General features: G+C 44.4%; 1 protein-coding gene across 2 annotated transcripts in view; it reads left to right on the top strand.

Annotated features, from left to right (window-relative positions):
* The window catches only part of OMA1 (OMA1 zinc metallopeptidase), a 170027-nt gene that overhangs the window by 79674 nt on the left and 69327 nt on the right, over window positions 1–21026 (top strand). The window contains exon 10 of one of the 2 annotated variants that reach the window (XM_075003235.1): window positions 3656–3705. The exons of the other annotated variant lie outside the window; for it this stretch is intronic. The gene's annotated coding sequence lies outside the window, so the exon portion shown is untranslated. Of the gene's footprint in view, window positions 1–3655; window positions 3706–21026 lie in introns of those variants that run through there. 2 annotated transcript variants of the gene reach the window in all.

The raw sequence follows: 21026 nt of genomic DNA, 5'->3' as shown, positions 1-21026 counted from the left end.
TCTGATTACTGCTAATGCAAATTGCCAGACGTGAATGCAGAAATCTGCACTGCAGCTCTTGAAGTCAGTTTAAACAGTACTGTAAGGGAATGAGAGGAAGGCCTCGCTGTGCAGGGGATAAACAAAGCCCATTTGCCCAATTAGCCCCGCCCTGCTTCCCCTGCCACCAGTGTCAGGCCTGGAGGCAGGATAAAAGGAGGGAAACGAGCCCTGTTCAGGGCTGACCAGCAAAGAGGCAGGAGCTGGCTCTGACACCCACAGGGCCTAAGCTAGAGCTGCCCCTGGGTAGGCCTCTGGAGGGGACAGCCTCCATACCCTCCTCAGGTGCAAAGGGGGAGAATCTAAGGGAAACCTTCCCCCACAAGGAAGGGAAAACTAGACTCTCAGGGCCATGTCCCAAACTGAAGCTACAGCCTTTAGTGAGTGGACACCTCAGGCCCCTAGGTACTGCAGGGACCTAGCCACTAGACCACCCTGCCCCTAGTGGGACCCACTTACAAGTACATTTTCTTTTTAATTCACCCCTGTATTGTACCATGATATTTCCTCACAGACAAACCTTGTATATTCTAGGTGCCAAAGATTGACTGGCAGTCTATTCTCCCTCAAATATTGTGCAACTCTTGTGCACCTGAGAGGAAGAGGAACAGAATTTAACCTTTGAGGGAATGCACATTGTTTGGGAAGATGGAGGCTGTATTTGGGGAGAGGTCATTTGGGGCTTCTGAAAATCTCTTCATAGGTGGTTAGAAAGACAATGGACCCAGCATTTCAGCAAAACATTGTTTAATACTGGATCAGTTTGCATCTTTCATGTAGCAAAAGACAAGTGTAAGACAACATAATATGGGGGACAGGCAAGGGAGAAAATATATGATGGAATTATTGAAATGAACAGCAATATCTTCTCCTGCACTTCACAGGATAGATTGGAGAGAGTCTGACATTTTAATATTTTCTAAATTACCCTATAACCTGTTTTCTGATTAATTTAATCTGGTGCTTTTTCCGAACTGATGGTTCATCCAAGAATGTTTGGGTAAATATGTTATTAAGCTTATAATTCAGACTTAGCAAGTTATATTTTTCAGTATATTGAAAGGAAAGACAGTTTAATTTCCAGGATTAAAGGAAAGGGTCTCATTAGCAGTGCATATTAGTGCTTCAGTTGATTTGCATGTTTAAGACTCCATGGGTCTATGGCTAAACTTGATGCCATAGACGGAGTGGTTGGCTCAGGGTGGGCAATACGGATAAAGAGCTTTACAAATTTGGAAGAGAAATTCTGGCCCCATTGAAGTCAATGGCAAATTCCTATTGACTTCTGTGGAGCCAGGATTTCACTGTTGACTGTTAGTTTAATCCATACCAAGTTGGAAGTGATTGAAGATTGTTGCTGTCTGGTGACTCTTTGGTATCCTGTGTGAAATGAGCTGGCTGGTCTCAGTCCAGTTCCCAGAAGGTAACTGTACATCACAGAAAACACTCAATAGAGAAGCTAAGGACTACACGAACCACTGAGGTCAAATTGTCCACTCTTGCTGGTCCTGTCAGTGGATGGTGTTGACATACCAGTGAGGAAGCCAGCACTGCTGCTGCCAGTGCTGTACGTGTTCTGTGGGTAAAGAAAAAGACTCTGCCAGGAAGTCAATTTGATGCCTTTCATGAGTGCTAAAGTCAGATACTGGTGGGTCAATACTGAATAGAGAAAACCTGCCTTCCCCAATATCTGAGCTAAACAGGTCATTGACATACTGGCTCTGTATGGTGCTCCTGTGCTGTCCTGCATATCCAGTAAACCCTCAATCTTATGGACCCGATTTAGTGGACTTCGGTACAACAGATGTGCCCCCCCGCCCCCGTTGTTCCCAAAGTGACTTACTGTTGGTGCAGCCTGGAGGAGCTGCCACCTCCTCTGCTGGAGCTTCTATGCATACGTGGGGGCTCCAGGAATGGCTCCTCCAGGCCATGTGGTGTCCCCTCCAGCTGTGCCCGGAGAACCTGCTCTGACCATATGGCAGGGTGCCTCCAGTCATGTGCAGTGGGGCAGCTGCAGCTGCACAACCAGGCATCTCCAGCTGCATGCAGTGAAGTGCCTCCAGTCGTGAGGCAGTGGCAGGCACGTGGTCAGGCGCCTCCTGCCGCATGTGGCAAAGTGTCTTCAGCTGCCTGGCGGGAACCCGCCAGTCGTGTGGGGTGGAGTACCTCAGGCTGCAGGGTGGGGCACCTCCAGCTGTACTGCCAGGCACCTCCAGCAACATGGTGGGGTCCAGCAGCTCCTCTGGTGAGTGGCAGGGTTTTTTTGTGCGGGAGCAGGGTGGAAACCTGTGACTGGGGCTGGGGGAATTTGGCAGGGGTGGGTGGACAGGGTAAACCCTTGCATATAATGGATGTTCAGTAATAGCAGACACCCTTCCCCCCACATTAGTCCATTATATCAAGGGTTTACTGTACAGGTATCCGGCAGGGCTTTGAAATTCAGCATCTACAGAGGAGGAGAATGTTAGACAATCACTTGAACGACTAAACTCTCTAAAATCAATCTGCCTTGCACCAATATATGCTGTTGTTGGAAACGGCACATCCCAGTCAAATGAATACACAATAAAGGAATAAATGCACAGATGGATAGTACGATGAGGGGGTGCAGTTAACATATTGATTTGTGATGGAATGGAACCAAGAGTCCACTGAGTATAGATAACAAGAGGGAGTTGCATTTACTTGTGTATCAGGCTGATCCTCAATGTTAGTGGAAAATGTTCTGCATTGTGTAGCATTAGGCCCTGGGTACTGTAAGGGTGTCAGGAGCCAAACACCATAGCAAAGCTGCTGTAGTCACTGAATTACAGAATAAAATAGAACAGACGCGCCCCACACATATTCACAGTGACTTAACCTTTCCTTCTGTCTGTTCATTCTTTTGTCTTTGAGCCAGACACATTGTATGTCTTTTTGTCTAGTGCACATCCTTTATTTATACTGTAGCCCTAACACTGTTAATCTGTTCAATAATTTATAAGACAGCTGACCTTAACATTAGCTGAGCTATTGAACAAACATCAGAGAGTGTTAAATTTAGTGTAGGTACTGTAGTCAGAGACCCCTGAGAGTCCATCAATGCCACTAAATGCACAAATGGAATGCAGAGGACTACCACACGCATGCCACTAAAAACACTCAGTGTCTTCTAAGATTATCTGATTGATAAATATTTTAAATCACAGCCCCATGTGGGTGAGCGGGGAGTGGAGGGGAGAATGGACCAATTTTTGTCCAACTGTCTCCTTTCAAAATTATGGCTAAAGGAATAATGTTCACACACAGACCCTGTTTAAGCACTCTGTTACTAAGGAAACACACTTGTCAAGCATGAACTATGAAGGAATAATGGTGATTTATTTAGAAAAGAAAAGGTTTGTCATTTTAAGCTTACTACTACAAAATTGCTTTTTGATTACCTTCAAGCTTATTGCATTGTCTTGTCACAATAAACTGTGGAAGGAAGTGGAAAGGTTAATAGTTGTGGACTGTTTTTGTCAGTTCCTCCATGGAAGATCATAAGTTGGCTCACGCACCTGACTGACCGGAGAAATTTCAGAATAATGGGAACAGGATTCTGTTATTCTTTTTATTCCATTAATTAATTTCCTAGGATGCCTCTTCAATTGCCTCAGCTATGACAGAGAGACATGCTGACACACACCATGATGGACTCCATTGAATGTTGCCAAAGGTAGGTGAGTTTATTAAGAGAGGAACATGGTAAAAAGACTAGTCGCTGAGCACTCTGGAGAACTCTCTCCTGTCAAACCGGGAGAAAGAGAAGAATCTGGAGATGATGGAGAGAGGTACACAGACAGGAACAGTAAGTTTGAACGAGTTTCATGATTAAACGAGTCAGACTATACTGGTCTTTATCTAAACCCCACTGCATGTTGTTCCACAATAGTTTTTCCAACTTCTTCATTTAACATACTGATCGAAAGCCCTTTGAAATCATTAGAAAACCTCCTGTTGATTTCATTAGGTTTGGATCATGAACATGTAATGTGATTTTTCATTCTTAAGATTAAAAATAGAAGTTAACAATTAGACTGTCAAATATAGATACTAGATCTATTTCTTAGCAAGGTGGATATTCATCAGCAAGTGCTGTGTTCATGTTTTATTGTAGGCCATTCAAAAACAGGGAGATTTAAAATACATTAGGAGTAAAGACCCACAGATTAACTATATTGCTTAATTCAGGGCATGTGCATTGAATAGAGCAGAATTTTTCAATTAAACATTTTTTCATTGAAAAATGCTGATTTGTTTAAAGTGAAACTTCTTGTGGGAAGGAGTTGGTTTTAACAAATTTCATATTAAAAAAGTTGGAAAAAGCTTTCCATGTTGTCAAGAACATTCTATGCCAGCATTTTCAAAATGAAATTTTATATTTTGTTTGAAGACCTCATTTCAAAATTTAACTTATAGTAAAAAATAATTAAAAGTTGTTCATGTTGAAATGCAACACCCTTTTTTGTACACTCAGTTTTTCAATATTTTCATTTTTGTTCTGATTCAAAATGTGAAAATGTTTACAATCATGAAAATTATCACATAAAATTGTGTCCCATCCAGCTCTAGTTTCTCCCAAAGGCTATTAGATTAAGGAGTTTCCTTTCATGCTTTCCAAAAGAAGTCTAGATTGTGGAGTAAGGAAAATATGTCCTTGTTTATGTCTGTCCTTAATCTCTTCCCTGAAGACACCATTTGCCTTGCAGTTAAATGGAAAAATGAATAATACAGGAATAAAGGATGCAGCATAAACTATTTATGACAAATTAAAACCTCATCCATTGGACAATTCAAATTAAAACGAGATGGGCTCCACCTGTTATTCTTTCCACTGGACTGGATTTTTGAAGAATTATTTATTAGTACATGTAATTTTAATTTACTATAAATAAATAAATTAATCACAACATATTCAGCATTTTATATTGTAATTATGTCCAAGTTAGTATTTATTGTGTTACTGATTTTGATTATCTCTTAGTTAATTTATGTATTTACTCCATCATATTGCTGCGTGCATGTTAGTGCATTATTATTAAGGGGCTATAAAGGAAAGTAGTATTCATTGGCTGTGGTTTGCATACAATTGTTTAATCACTTCTAGGTACTAATACATCTCTGTAATGTGGGTATTTATGAAGATGTTCTAGACAGCTCTGCACTATATCATTCTGTTCTTCGCATCCTTTTCTTCAGTACTTGGTGCAGGTGCTACGGCAGGAGTCAATTTTAGAAGGACTTTACACGGACCAGAGTGTTAAAACTTCCAAACTTAGGTGCCTACAATTAGGCACCCAAATCTGCAGTTAGGCACTTAAATATGGAGCCCTGTTTTCACTCTATAGGTACTCCTCACTTACGAAAATCAAAGTGTTTAACTGGGCACTTAAATGTAGTTTTACCAGACCCTAATTTCAGGGACCAGGGCATAAAAAGTTATCCTTTGTAGCTAAGATGATGGTTTATTTAAGATTTCCAGAGATAGAAGCTTATTCAAAATCTTAATTGTTTTTCTAATTTACAAAAGTTTTGTCACTGGTCCATTTCCAAAGAGAAGTGATGGAAGCCCTATCATGTGGACATTTAGAACAAAACTCTGAACATTATTTCTTCTACAGTGGTACAATAAAACATATGAAATCAAAATATAAAGAATGGACAAATAAAAAAGTAAATGTCAATGACTATAAGTTACAAGCTCTTCCAGACTCCGAAGTACACGTGCAGACGCGCGGCCCACAGGGATCTTCTGAAAGGAAACCCTCCTTCTGGAAGCCCCTTCTTTCCCAAAACCCTCCTTCCAGAAGATCTCCATGGGCTGCGTGTCTGCATGTGTACTTTACAGTCCAGAAGAGCTTCTTCCAGACTCCGAACCATGTGGCGATATGCTAATGAGGTGTGGAAAATTTGCATCCGCACCTCATCAGCATCTTCCAGATAGCTCATTAGCGTGCCACTTCCATAAGAAGCAGCACATGGAGACACAGCAAAAAATGTATTTCAAAATAGCACTCAGTGTCTACACACATAGAGCCTGTTTCACAATAGAGTAACTGGATCCATATGGGGTATTTCAAAATAGGGTCTATTTCTTGTTTTAAATAGCTATTTCAAAATAAGTGCTATTCCTCATGGAATGAGGTTTACCTGTTTCAGAATAAGCTAACTGCTATTTCAAAATTGGGAATGCCTTGTATGGACATTAGGATAGTTACTTCCAAATAACAAGTATTATTTCAAAATAACTTTGCTGTTTGGACCTACCCTATGGGAGTAAGAGGAAAGATTATTCTGGTCAGAAGGCTTAAGACCCTGTCCAGGGCTACTGCTTTGACTGATTTGACCAGTTTCCCACCACCCACCCACTGTTCAAAAAGTAGAGCTAAAGAGGGGTCATTAGGTGCCTCTTATGTTAATTGTATTGTAGCTGTGTTTCTTCTACCCTCCTTGCTAAGAGTTTAAATCACTGGGAGGTGAAACCACTTGAGACTGATGGTCAGAAGTCACAGTGGATGGTGGCTGACAGCTAGCAGGATGGCAGCGGAGAGGCGGCATGAGTGGGCAGCAAAGCAGTGGTGGAGAGCAGTGAGCAGGTGGATGGCAATCTACTAGCAGACTAAGATGCCTCCTTTCCTGCCTGCCACCTAGGATGGTGGGTGAACTCTGTGAATGCACCCCTGACCTCTGGATCTACACTGGCCAAGGGCAGCAACTGGAAGTGGGATGTGGAGAGGGGTTGGGTATGTGAAAGGAACATTTAGATTGTGGACCTAAGAACAAGAGAGGAAAAGGGACACTGTCATGAATAAATGCCTGTGAAGGGTGAAACCCAGTGAGAGTGGGTTTTCTGTTGTCAAGCAGACAAGTGAGGCAATGGGAAGAGAGAGGGATCTTTTGAAGTGAGGCAGTTACCTGCTGAGGGACTTTCTTTTGTGTGGCTGGAGGAGAGAGACGCAGAGATGTTTAAGCCTGAGCAGAGCTTAAGGAATTCAGTAAGTATCCAGGCCACAAGGAGATCTGAGCATACAGATATGTAAGTAGAACAGAAATGTTTAGTCAGGGGCAGTCAGGTTATTTTTTTACTTTGGGTTGATGCAGGACTTCTCAGATTGCAGCCTAATTTCTTGCTCTTCATTTTAGGCTCTCTCCTAAGGAAGGGTTAAGAGCTTGGGGTTACCAAGTGAGTCTTCCTGGTTTCTAAAGAGGGGTTTTCTCACTTGAGTGGGGCAGCTACCTCACAGGGTCAGGGAATATGCGTGACTTTGGGAAGCTTTTAAGCAAAAGCCTGAAGAGGCAAAGTATTTTTAAGGTCTCTTGCGAACTCTCACCTTCTGCACTCAGAGTGTCAGCAGTGGGGATCATCCTTGACAGACACGGACCAACCTACTTGGGGTGGATCTGTTAGTCATGATTTATGTTTAGGAACCTTGTTTGGGGTGTTTGCCCAAATTAATGCAAAGTTATTTCTCTTTATTAAACATTTCTTTTCTACATTCAGACTCTGCGGGCACATGGGAAAATATTGCCTCTCAGGAGCGCCCAAGGGTGGTGTCTGAATTTCCCAGGTTAGTGGGGGCAGGTGTTGAGCTGGTCCTATGTTGAACTGATGGAAAGGATCCCCTACATATTGAATTTGGGCCTGGTTGCTGTTGGTCCCCCTGGAAGAAGGGTTATATACATGTAACATAGCTGAAGAACTAACAGGCCCCTTGCACTCCTTTTCAGACTGACCCTCTGACTAGCACTGAGTGGATACTGTAACTTCTTGACTCCTTCCTCAGTGATTTGTGGGGAGTGGGGGGTTTTATTTTTCATAATGTAGGTAAAGGGTTGACATGTATTTAATCACTGTGGAGGAAACAGGCATGCACAAAGCACTCAGTCAGGATGCTGGGCCTAGGCATTTTTAGAAAGGCAGATTAGCTCTCTAGAATACACATTACTAAAGGTAGGGCTCATGACTGATGCTCAGGCAGGAGCAGCGGAAACAAAAGTCCTTTAGCCAGAACAAAACAAGGATCCAGGCAAGCGTCTCTTTCTCACCTCTGCCTCTAGAGTGCGTCTGCACCCTGACTTCCAGTGTCCTAACATCTGAGATTATTCTCTGCTTTCCACTTCAGCCTTGGCCATTCTACAGGGACTGTCCAGAACCATTCCAGATGTGGCGGGGGACTTTAATGCAGAGTGAATTGCTGTGTAAGTTAGACTACCATTTCGTTGGACAGAGGCCAATGACTAGTTTTGAAAGAGAACTGGTTTGAAATGTTGTGCCAGTTCTTATTTGTCCTGAAACAGTTTGCCCAGATACTGGGGATTGGAGAATGGGTGTTGGGAGAGAACCTCAATTATCTGCAATGAGTCTGAGCATGCAGTGGTAGCAATTAGATGACAAATCTTGTGAATGGAGCAAGCATGCTCTGAAAGTCATTGACAGAGATTACAGTGGAATACAAAGATTTCACTGTCCTCTCGTCAGCCATGCTTGCAAAGCCTTCATTCTCCTTCTGCTACCGTCGCCAATCATCAGCCTGCCAGACTTTCATTTTGTTGAATGAATACCCCTGGAAATAACACTCTCGCTCCTCAAGAGAGGGACACAGGACACCGCTTCAGTTTATACCTGGGAATGAAGACAAAGGGGCATTCAAATTATTAGGGCAAGTTATTTTCCCTAGAGTCAGCCACTTCTTAGCCAAGAGATGCTTTGGTGAAGTTCCCAGTTGTACCTTTCTTCCACTCAGCCTAATACCTAGCTGCATACAATAATCCACAGCATGGTGATTACAAAGGAAATAAATATTATGACAAAAGAGGAAGAAAAGAGCATTACAGTGAGCCTGTTCCTACCTTTTATTTTGTGTCACTACAGTGGATTTCTTCTCCCTGTGGCATGGGACTCTTCTGTAATAGCCCACACCTCCTACTGCTCTAATCTCTCCAGGTTATTGTACAGCTCAATTATGTACTGCAGGGTGTCTGATACCTCTCCAACAGAACTGTCACCTGTAAATTTGATCACAGCTGAACTTCAGCCTGGCATCTGACAAAGTCTTGCCATGTGGGAAAGAGAGATTTCGGTTTCTGTTGCAACACCTACAAGGTTTGAAAAGTCTTTGGAAACCCTGAGTCCTGGTCACGGCTTCTCCTAGCAGGAAGTGACCTTGCTTGGCAGACTCTGCATCATAACCACAAAAGCAGATCTATGAACCATTAGCGCTGCCAAAAGCCTGGAACTCACCACCTGACAGCCACAGGTTCATGGGATGAGTGCTGGAGTGCCAGTATCTGTGAACGCTTCACATTTCCAACATTTTCTTGTCATTTAAGAGGGACTTGGTTACCTGGTAAATAACATGGCTGTGATATAGTGTGTGATTACACTTTTCTGATTATGTTGTTCAGCTTTATTTTCCATGCCATCTTTTTTACAGGGGTCTGGAAACCCGTGCTTTGCTCATGATTCATCACAGTTAAATGTCCACTGTGTGTTGTTCTGTCACCATTTGGCTTGAAAGGACCAGAATCCTCCCTTCCCCCATTTTATGGACAAGACAGCGTGGGCAGAAAGATGCCTGCCTGTGAAGAGAGGGCAGCTGGCTGCTTTTGTAGATGGCTTTCCATCTCTTCCCTGACAGTGGTACTGCCAGTCACGCACCTATCCATTTGGTACAATGACAAGACATTAGATTAGCACAGAAAATTTTTACCAACCATAATACAAATTAAAGTTAATTTGAATTTGGGACTGTTCCTCTAGTGCAGTTCTGTGCTTTGGCTCATTAGACAGGTGTTGCCTGTACCATTAAAAGCTGGTGCAACATTACAAATGACAAAGCTAAGGCTCTTGTTCAGGAAAAAGACCTATACTCAGGCCAGCACTTAAGGGCATCCATTAATCCCACTGACATCAGCAAGATTTAAACAAGTGTTTAAACCTAAGTATGTGATTATGTGCTTCCCTCAACAGAGTTCTCAGAACTGCAGCTCCTGGGAGGACTCTGTTGACCCTTTCCTTTAAAAAGTTCCATTCTTCGGAAAGAGGAGAAACTCACAGCATCACAAGTTACATCTCAGACCCTTCCAAGACTATACAATTTATTATCTGAAGACTGGAAGTCATATACTGAAAAATAAAAACACCCACCTCCGTGAAGCAAGCTCCCTTAAATATCTTCCATGTTATTTCAAAAAACCTGGATGGAATCTTTTCAATTTCTTTAGGGTAGCATGGCAGTAGGCCCAGAACACTGAATAAAATACTGCACTATCTTACAAATAAATCCAATTAAATTTATATACAGCTATTCAAGGCTTTTTGTGTACTTGGCCAAAAACCAGAATCAAAATAAACAAAGCCTTTGCTTCCTATATTATAGTCTGTGACATTCAACAAGCTGTCATCTGAGCGGCATGGGTTATATGGCTGATTTATTTGGTTTTCCCTCCTAAGCTTTACTAAATAGAAAAAAGTTAGTTGCTGCTGAAAAGAATTCTGTCAGGATTGCTCGCCCTACAAATCAACGTTGTGACTCTTACTCATGATGCATCAGGGAATTTCAGAACAACAAGCTGTAAAGCCTGTGGCAGAAAACCACCAACAGATTAGACTGTTCAATGGCTTAGCTGTCCAACTATTAAACTGGACTAATCATTATCACTGGCCATTCAGCAATTTCTGTCCCCTTCCTCCCTGCCCAAATGTTACAGATTACTTGAAAAAACACCCCTATTTTGAAAAAAATATCAATTTTTTTTCTACCTGGCCAGTTTTGTAGTAATTTGCTTAAAGAATGGGTCCTACGTGCTGATCTTGTTTATACAGAGCGTGAACTAGGGTATGAAATCTGAGTGTCTTGAGTTTGTGTTTTGGGCGTATGAGGGTACTTGGAAAGTGGAGCAATATAAATGTAAATCCTCAGCTCTGAATCATCTTTGATGGATTGGATGACAGTAGTAGGCATCCTTCAGTCTGCATAGACTATGGATCACACCCTTTATAGTTTCGATTGAGGACTTCATTTACAGCGTCTACTGTGACTATGAAGACCCACACGAGAGTGAAAGTCCTTGCAGCATCTCTTGCAGATGTGGTGGGTGTCTGGCAAGTCCTTACTGTGCTTTCTGTGCGCTTGCTTCTCCTCTGCTAGCTGTCTGATCCTCATCTCGCCCTTCTGAAGGCCCTTGTGTAACCCCTGCCTCCATCTGCTGTGGTCGTCTGCTAGTTCTTCCCAGTTGTCCAGCTTGATGTCTACCTCTCTGAGGTCTCTTTTGCAGACATCTTTGTAGTGCAACTGGGGGCATCCGGGAGGTCTTTTGCCAGAGGCTAGCTCACCATACAGGATGTCTTTTGGAATCCTTCCATCATTCATCCTGTGGACGTGACCAAGCCAGCGGAGCCGCCGCTGCCTGAGGATGACAAGACAACAGAGAAAAGTATAAGGCTATGTCTACCTTCTAGCCTGTGTTGGCAGAACTTATGTTGCTTAGGGGTGTGAAACAGCCACCCCTACGGGTGACGTAGGTGCTCTTGTGCACAGCACTATGCTGGTGGGAACGTCTCCCACTGACATAACGTCTGCTGCTCATGGATGTGGTTTCATTATGCTGATGGGAAAGCATGTTCGCAGCAGCACAGAGAGTCTTCACCAGAAGCAGTGCAGTGGCATTGCTGCGTCAGTACAGCTGCAGTGCTGGACCTGCAGCCAGGCCCTCAGTTCCAAGAACAGTCCGGGTGAGGTGTTCAGATGCAGCTGCTCATGAAATCAAGTTTGCCTCGCAAAATTTGCATCAGTTCAGGCTGGAACTTCCTGTTAAATGCTCCTGATGTTCCAGTCCCACTCAAAAAACATTTTAGAGATCTTTCATCACACTAAACACATCCCAGATTTCTCAACACCAGTTCCTTCCTGCCTTCCTTCTCTTTGCTCAGCCTGACACTTAGGGTAGGTCTACACAACAGATTTATTTTGAAATAACTGTCCTAGGCTGTGGCCACACTAGCTCCTCCTTTCAGAAAGGCTATGGTAATGTGGCACTTTGGAATATGCTAATGAGGCACTGCCATGAATACGCAGTGCCTCATTAGCATAATAGCAGCCACATGCGCTTTGAAAGGCTGGTTTTGAAATGCAGCCACCCACGTAGCCAGGGGCCTTTTGAAATGACCCCAACCAATTTCGAAAGCCCTTTCTTCCCAAAACCAGATGGGAAGAAGGAGCTTTCAAAATCAGGAGGCTGTACCCTTACTTTCCCTCTCACCATCTCACTCCTTACCAGCCCATACATTGGGTAGTTCCAATCCTTCCTTTCTTTCAGGAGGATATAGTTCAGCATGCAGGATATTGTTATGTCTCTGAGAAAAGAAAATAAGATATTTCTTCCTGGCCTAGTGGGAATCCCCAGGCCCCTTGCGGCAAGATCAACATGAATAAAAAGCACTGAAATGTCTTTGTTGTGTAGCAATCTCTTTGCACTGGTAGCATGTTTATGCAAAGAGCACTCCCCAGTCAGCCGCCTCAGTGAATGAGTAGCAACACCATTGATTCAAAGTCTGCTTTACTTCTCATCCTATCCTGCACATTGATTCCTCCTTATCCCCTTCTCCACACTTTCTCCTTTGGTGGATTGATTAATCAGTGATAGTGCTCACCCAGAGCAGCTACAATTAAACAGACATTAAACCACTTCCCCGCATGTTTAAGAACACTGAGTTCAATCACATTGCTGTCTGTGCACAGTTTTAAAATCAGATTATCTTGATTCAATAATATGCTCGTATTTTTAGCTCTCAATGCTCCATAGACAACAGCAGTTTCCCAGCATGAATGTGTAACCCTCTGACTTCTCTACAGTGCCGTGCTTTTTTATTTGACTTTTGAATACATTACTGCCTGTAGCTCAGCATCACCTACAACAAGAAGTGCGTTCTAGAATATTATCACAATATTGATTACACATCACTCACAACCTCCGGATTCATGAATCATGTCATCAGGGCACACGCCAAACAGCACGTTTTACCATCAGTCAGAGATGGTTTAAAAAGAAAATGAGTCTTGCAAGGGAAAAGCAAGAGTCACGTTCACATCAGGACAGAGCATCTGCTCAGAAACCGACTGGAGAGGGGACATGTAAGCAGAAACCCCAGCAACAGGTGGTAAAATCCATCCGAAGGTGTTTGTGACCACTGGCACCAGCCCCCTTCTCTCCAGCTTTCATGCTTTGTGAAGCTTGACCCCTTGTAATGAAACAGTTACATATGTGGATCTCCCATACCCTGCTGTTTCCTTTCTCCTCTGAAACTCTACTACTTCCCTTCAGGGACTCCCTCTTAAGTCCATCTATACTGTTCTTCTGGAACCTGCAGAATAGCTCTGCTTGGGTGGTGATGTAGTCACTGATATCTTCTGCACTCACTTTCCTGCATTGTTCCAGTGCATGCATTTGTCTGGCTTCTGCTAGGCCTATAGAACTGTACCTGTCACTTCAATAGCTGCTTGTGCTAATGCCCCAGTCTACTCCAGGGAAGGGATTCCCCACCCTTCACTGGCAGGGAAATCAGAACGGCAGTGAGTATGGATTCACAGGACTTGTCTCTTCACTGCCTTGTGTAGTGAGTGAAGTGCACAGCTATATCTGAGTCCAATGGGTGTAGAAGGCTAATATGTTTCAGCTTTCCACTAACCCACAGGAATGGCATCATTTTATATGCACTCTGCCCATGTAAATGACTTTGCAGAGCACAGGGCCTTGGAGAAAGGGGTCTACTGAGTTTCCTGAGATGGTTTTGATCTCTCCAGTTTCTCCAGGGGATGGCAACAGCTGACAAAAGAAAAACAGTAAATCCACCAATGATGCCAAAATTGTGGCTATTTTCCTGATAGGAGGGTAGGATTTACCTATTACAACCTCATAGTCAAATGATGCAAAAATGAGCTGAAAGACAAAATATCCAGAGCTGCATGATTGTAATGAAACCCCTAACATTGAGACAATTGGAGAAACAATTTCTTCTTGTGCAAGAGCATTGTCCTCCAAAGGCTCTCTACATTTTTATGAATTTCCTGCCTAGGAAATTTTCCAAGTACAAATTTTCTAGTAATGTTGAAGTCCCAGAACATATATTTAGCTCCTGCTGACAGATCCCTAATTATGGCTTGATTAATCACAGCAATGACTGCACCTGTCTGTGAAAAACATCTTCATCTTAGTTTTGTGGTCTGTTCAAGAGCAGGGAACACAGTAATATTAACAACGGCTGTGAAGCGTACTTGCTTGGGGCTCCTCAGTGCTGCAAGAACTTGCTTACAGGGCTTGTGACAGTGCTTGGTCATCTCTCATCATTACAAACACAGGTTGGGGTGGGGCCCCGGCTGAAGCTGCCAAGCTACCACCCCAGGGGACCTCCTCAGCTGCCCCATGCTTCAGGGTGTTGGGAAGGAGATGGCAGCTGTGTGGGTGGGAGCCAAGAAGGAGGTGGCAGCCACACCAGTGTGCCTCATCGCTCCCCGCTAGGCACAGGGAGCTGGGCAGCAGTCATGTCAGTGCGCTCCTGGCTTCCTCGAGCCACAGGGGGCTGGGTGCCAGGTAGCAGCCATGTCGTCTGGCTCCCGGCTGCCTGGGGCTCCCCCCAGGGCAGCCAGGCATCAGACGTGCTAGTATGGTGAGGAGTTGGGAGCCAAGCAGCAGCCAAGACAGTTCAGATCTTGGCTGCCCTGAGCCAGGGGAAGCTGGGAGCCAAGTGGCAACAGCACTGTCCAGCTTCCAGCTCCCCTGAGTTGGGAGGAGCTGGGGGGCAACCCTGTGGGTGTGCTCCTGGCTTCTCCACATATGGGGCAATTAGCCCCTTTTTAAAACCAAATTGGGACATCTTCCTGGTGCCTGAAATATGGGGCTGTCCCAACATAAACAGGACAGATGGTCACCTTGCACAAAGGGTGCATATGCTGGCCCCAGCAGCAAGCAACTTTGAGTGGCTTGTGGGAGCATGGCAGGCAGGGGTCCTGCCCCAGGGTCCCATGGGGCTACCATCTGGGAGCCACCTATGGTAAGCACCTCCCGGTCAGTGTCTGTACTTGGTTCCCTCTCCTGTACCCCAACCCCCTTCCTCCAGTCACAGCCCCCTTAAGCACCCAGACCCTTCATGCCTCCTGCACCCCAACTCCCTGCCCTAGGGCATAACTCATACCCTTCCTACAGCCCTGCCCCACATTGCAACCAAATCCCTTTGCACCCCAGTCCCTGGTCACAAGCCCCTTCAGACCTTTCACCAACCTGCTAACCCCCTTGGCCCAGCTCAGAATCCACTCCTGCCCCTAGTCTGTCTCCCAGACCCCTGTGTCCCCTGCCCCCAGTCACAACCCCTATCCTTCACCCAAACTCTCAGTCCCCACACCCCCCTTCCTGCACCCCAGTCTCCTACTCTAAGCTCTCATATGTACCCAGCCTTCATCCCAGACCCTGCACCTCCTCCATTGATATCATAGAAAAGTACAGCCTTTGACCACTTACCAAATTCTTGGACTAACTCCTATCAAAAATGATTGCTCATGCCTGACTTAGGAGCAAAGTTTATCAACAGGAATTGGGATCAGGACAGTGAGATACTACATGATCCTTTGAGGCCTGCTCATTCCACCTTAAAAAGGGTTAATGAGGGTCAAGAAAGGGGCTTATTAACTGCAGCTGAGGGGAATGAGGCAGGCATGGAAGCCCAGGAGTGAGTAAGGGAGCCCAGCTGTGGAGGGATGAGCTGGCCAGAACGCATAAAGGTAGGAAAGGGGCAGGTAGCTTGAGAGAGAGAGAGAGAGAGAAAGAAAAAAAAAAAAAAAAAAAAGAGGAGAGGAGGAAGGAAGGAAGTGCTTTGAGGGGAGGGGAGGGGAGGGTGAGTGTCTTCTGGCAGGAGGGGAAGATGGCATCTACGTTCCCATGAAAAAGGGAGGCATGTTTGAAAACTGTAGGAGTGTTGGCTGCAGTAACTGCCTGGAAAGAAGGGGGCTTTGGAAACTGGTAGACTCAGAAAGGGCAGGGGACCTAGTGATGGGAAGGAGCAGTGAGAGTAGAAAGAGGAAGTTTGGACTGCTGAGCTGAGGGTCCCCAGGCTGGACCATTGAGAGGAAAGCCAGCCTGGGTTCCCTTTCCAGCCACTGGAGCAGCACTGAGACAATGAATGGGAAGACTGCTGAGGGAATAGCTCCCTGGAACAGGGAGCTTTGAGTGACCTGGTTGGAGGGCTGAGCAGAGAGCGAATGCAGCAGGGAGTTTAAGTGAGGTGGTGTAACCTGCAGCAGAGCACATGGACTGAATGAGCTTAACTCCAGAGGGGCTGGAAGTGGTGAGTGGGATGCTCCATGACACTTTGATTTCATTTTTTGGCTTTTTTTTTTGTACCTTACATAAAATTTCTTTGCGTCATCTTTGGCAACCAGGTTCTGTGAACAAACTTCTGCTCCAGCCTAATTAAAGGAGTCTGGTATTGCAGCTGTAGCAGGGCTTTCCATTTTTGTAGCTTTCCTTTATCATTCTTTTTTTCTTTTCTCAGAACATCAGATGTCAGATCTACTTAGGGTGGTATTTATGCACCCAGGTGCACTGTGCATTGAGTGACTCACCTTTGTGCTCCTTCACAGACCCCCTCCTGCCCACTATTGCTTTTCAAATGCTTCTGAGAGATGCTCAGCATGAAGATCAAGTTCTGTTGCACCATTTAGTTGTGGTCTCTGGTAGATGTTTACCAGGATTTGCTCCCTATACCATCTTCTGTGCTGACACCAATGTGGTAGTGGGTAGCAACCATCTCTTAAAAACGGAGGAGGGAGTTGCTGATTCTCAAGAAGTGTGCTTGCTTAGAGCCATGACACTTGGGCTCCAAGGATGAGCTAATGTAAAGAAAAACAACTGTGAAGGCAAGTGAAAGAAGAGCTTAAAAGCTTCAAAATAGCTGTACTCTCATAGGTCCACAGCGGCAGATATGGTAAGAAGCCCTTGTGTAAGGGGAAGGATGGAGGGACTAGGCTTTGTTTATTATTTTCCATGCCTTTGAAAACCTCTGAAGTTGCAGGGTGATATATACCCTGAGTCACAATTATTGGGCGAATTACATCCCTGTGAGCACACCTATAAAGTCTCAGGCCTCAATGTGTAAGGTAGAATTGCATGATTCTTGCATGCTCATAACAGACATTAGGCTGCAGCCCCACCTCTAAAAACATCATTACCTCAGGAGGCCTGACTTCTATACAGTACTTAGGAGTCTGTTCCCTCTCGGAGCAAGAGGGGTACGCTGTGGTATTTATTTAGAATGAAAGCATTTAAGAGAATGAGTCTTAAAACAAGAAAGCAAACTACACGTCTGATTTACCAGGTGTCTAACCATCTTCGGTGTCAGGGTCCTGGTATGTCGAAGCATTATATAGAAACCTGGAGGTGTCTAGAGTCTGGCTGGCATATTCTGTTGCCTTAACTCGCAAACTCTCTCCCATGATTTAACACACAGTTCCCTTTCAAAATTGCTCCGTCTTTTCATTTGTGTTGCCAGACCCTGTCAGAATAAGCATGTACCTCTCTTTGGGGCAGGACTATGTCCCTGCATCTGGCACCTTTGCTTAGTGTTCCTCAGGGGCATGGGGGTACATAAGGGTGTCCTTATCAGGGCCACTGTCATCATTCTGTTATTAAGCTAGGTCAGTGCATTCATACAGTAAACTCTTATACCCCAGTACACAATAACTTTCTGTCATTGATGAGGTTCCATGCAGTTTATAACACCCTTGCATCTCAGTATTCTTAACTTATTACCTGGCAATTCCACTTTCAGCATACCCTGATGCTGAAAGATACTTGTCATGGGCAGACCTGAATCCTTGTGTAACCCACACACCTATGTGTGGTTAACTGTCCCATGGAGTGGTACCTAGACCACTTCACAGAGAGAGAATAAGCATCCTCTACAGCCTAAGCTCATAGCCAGTGGTGCCTGTACTAAGCTTCAGAGGTCCCAGGTTTGAGTCTACCTGTGGGTAGTTACATTTGTACAGATAAAGAGGTTGGCCTTTGTGGGTCAACGTGCAGGACTGCCAGTTTAGATGGATGTAGCAGCTAACTGATTTGATTAACAAAATATAAAGTTCAAATTTCTTTAATTAGCACCTTCAAATCAATTTACAAAGCACATCACAAGAATACCAAAAGTACATCTGGAAACAATGATGCATCTCATCTTTTTCTGTACCTCCTCCACTCCATACTTCCACACACAATTTATCTTGACTGGCTTTCACACCATCCATAAAGACATGACCTGAAGCTAATTCATTCTTGGTTTAGTGATAGCCTGGCTCCTAGATGTTCCCCTGCTCCACAAAAGGAAATACTTCATGGCAAACAACCCACCCCCCCATGTGTTAGATGCAAATTACAATGTACATAACAGCAAATACTTATAAACAGCACCTGCATTTACACAGCTGGAACATTCTCGATGTATCAAGTAACTAACTTTGCAAAAGAAAAGGAAAATTCTGCCAATAAAACTAAATTTTAAGCATCCAACTTGCTACAGAACAGTTTGGATTGTTGTGTAATCTCATGAAATCTCTTCATGAGATTTCTGTAGATAGCAAACAGTCCTCTACCGTTTCTTCCACCACCTTTTCCTGTTGTGGTCACTCACCTTTAAACAGATAAAGGCACTTTGCAGTTCAGAATTTGTGAAGGGAGGATGACATGTTTTGTACTGTGCTGTGCACAGATGTCAGAGCTGGAGAAGCAAGGAGGGGATATGAGATGGGATCCAAGATATAGTCTGGCCTGTTGGAACAACTTGGACCCAGGGTTAGACGTTTAAACTTGTTATAGTGAAAGTCAATGAAGCAATTCATAGAATGAGGAACAAGTGCTGACAAAGATGGATTGGGAAGGAACCATTATGGGGAGCCACAGGGAAAGCTGATAGAGAAAGTCAAGGGCATATTCCAGTATTTGAGCTGATGAGACAGAAGGACAGGCTCACTTTTAAAATCTTTGTATAAAAGGGAACTTACTAAATCTTGTTCTCCTGTGTATGGGAGGAAGTGAGGGAGGAAACAGTGGTACTGATATTGCTAGCTTGAGAGAAGAAGGTGGTGGGGTTTTCTGGTAATGGAGAAAACTGCAAGGGTGTAAGGTGGGTGGGGCGGGGGGTTGAGAAAACCAAGGAGTTTGTTTTTTCTGTTGCGTTTGAGATGGTACGGGGTCATCCCAGATGATATGCTGGAGAGAATTCTGCATGTGGGACTGGAATGGACGAGCAGGTATGGTGTCAGTATAGTGACCATAGTGGAAAATTTCAGGAGACAGCCACTGAGAAAGTCTAGAATGAAGAGGGGGTGGCCCAGGGATGGAGCAGAAATGCTGAAAGTGGCTAGAGAAGAATGAGGAATGCCATGACTGGCCAGTGCTGTGAAAGCAATACAGGTCAGGATGTTAAGAGGAAGATGAGCAGCAGACAGATGAAGGCAGCCAAGGGGGGAGCAAAGAGCTGGCTGGGAAGAGAGACTGAGCAGGAACTAGGTGGAGTGGATTTCAGGAGAGGGAATCAATGGTGTGATTGTGAATGGTCAGTTCAAGGAGTTTAATTTTTTTCAGGCACAAGGGGCTGGTGTCAAAAGGGGGTTTTTTGCTGGCAGAGGCACATGTGCACAGCCTGTTTACTGCCATCAGCACCCTCTGCTGACAGCAAGATCTCATGTGGCTATGCTAATAAGATGTGGGAATATGCTAATGAGCAGCCATTTGCAATTGCAAGACTGCTCATTAGCATGAAGCTGCTGGCAGCATGTCTCTGTGTAGACTCAGCCATTTAGTATAGGCTCATAGTCTAGAGGTTGGATCAAGAAAGAGGCAAAATGGATGTGTTTGCAGGGGCTTTTATATCTCATGTAAAGGAAAGCCCATTACACTGTGGCAAATAATAGTAACAAGATGGCGTTTGTTTGGCATCACATGGGCAAGTTACATCCATGCATGATTTCTCTTTACTCATAGTAGAAAGCCACGACTTATACCCCCAACTGCACATTCATAGGGAAGTGTGGTCAGCATACACGGTGACTTCTAATGGGAGTTAAATGTTCTTTTGCCACCCCACTCAACTTCAATAATTCCTTTTGAGATGTGTTACCTAAATACTTCGTGGTTATTACCATGAGAGCCAACATAGCTGAAATACAGGTACGGAACCAAAACTCATAACTTCAAATGTAAAAGTTACATTCCTACAAATAGGTTATGATTTGCTGAATGTGATTGTGCTTTCTGTTGACCTCTTATTTGAGATAGTACATAATATTTGTTACTGTCGTAGAACAGTGGTAGCAACAATGATTTACATGGTCATATTTTAGTCGGGCTAGATGCAGAATCACTGGACAACTAGATCATTCGGCGGTGTTCATTACTCATGTCTTGGAAGCACGGAGTCGAAGTGGTTTAGTAGCACAGCAACATAAGGTCAATTGTGTCCTGCAGCAGACAAAGTCTGAACATGTAGTTCCTTTCAGTTCCATTTCAGAGTTCAGCCCTGGCAATCTGAACTCTTTAACATCTCAGCATGTAATCTGCATTAGACAGATGCACTTTACACAAATGCCAGCAGCTCTAGCCCAGGAGGACGGGTTAAATAAGTCATTGAGCCACAATCAGCCATGCCTCACTGAACAGATGTGTAACCTTCCCTTGCTTTCCTTCCTCTGTGTGGCCTTTGTGTGTGGCTGAATTTAAATTTTCTTTTTTTTTGTGGGGGTGGAGTTGCTCCCATTTTGGGTGATGGGAATTGGTGCCCTCTGCCCCCCACAATCTAACTTCTAAACTTTAAAAAACATTAATTTACTGGGCCTAGATTTGGACGACAAGCCCAGCATGGGGCACAGGAATCTGTTCCGCCCAAAAGGAAGTGCCAGGAAGTAGGAGTGCCTCTCAGAGTATGT

The sequence above is a fragment of the Carettochelys insculpta genome, chromosome 9, assembly GCF_033958435.1.
Source record: "Carettochelys insculpta isolate YL-2023 chromosome 9, ASM3395843v1, whole genome shotgun sequence".
Classification (NCBI taxonomy): Eukaryota; Metazoa; Chordata; order Testudines; family Carettochelyidae; genus Carettochelys; species Carettochelys insculpta.
Note: the sequence above shows the minus strand (reverse complement) of the source record. Positions and strands in the feature narration are given on the sequence as shown.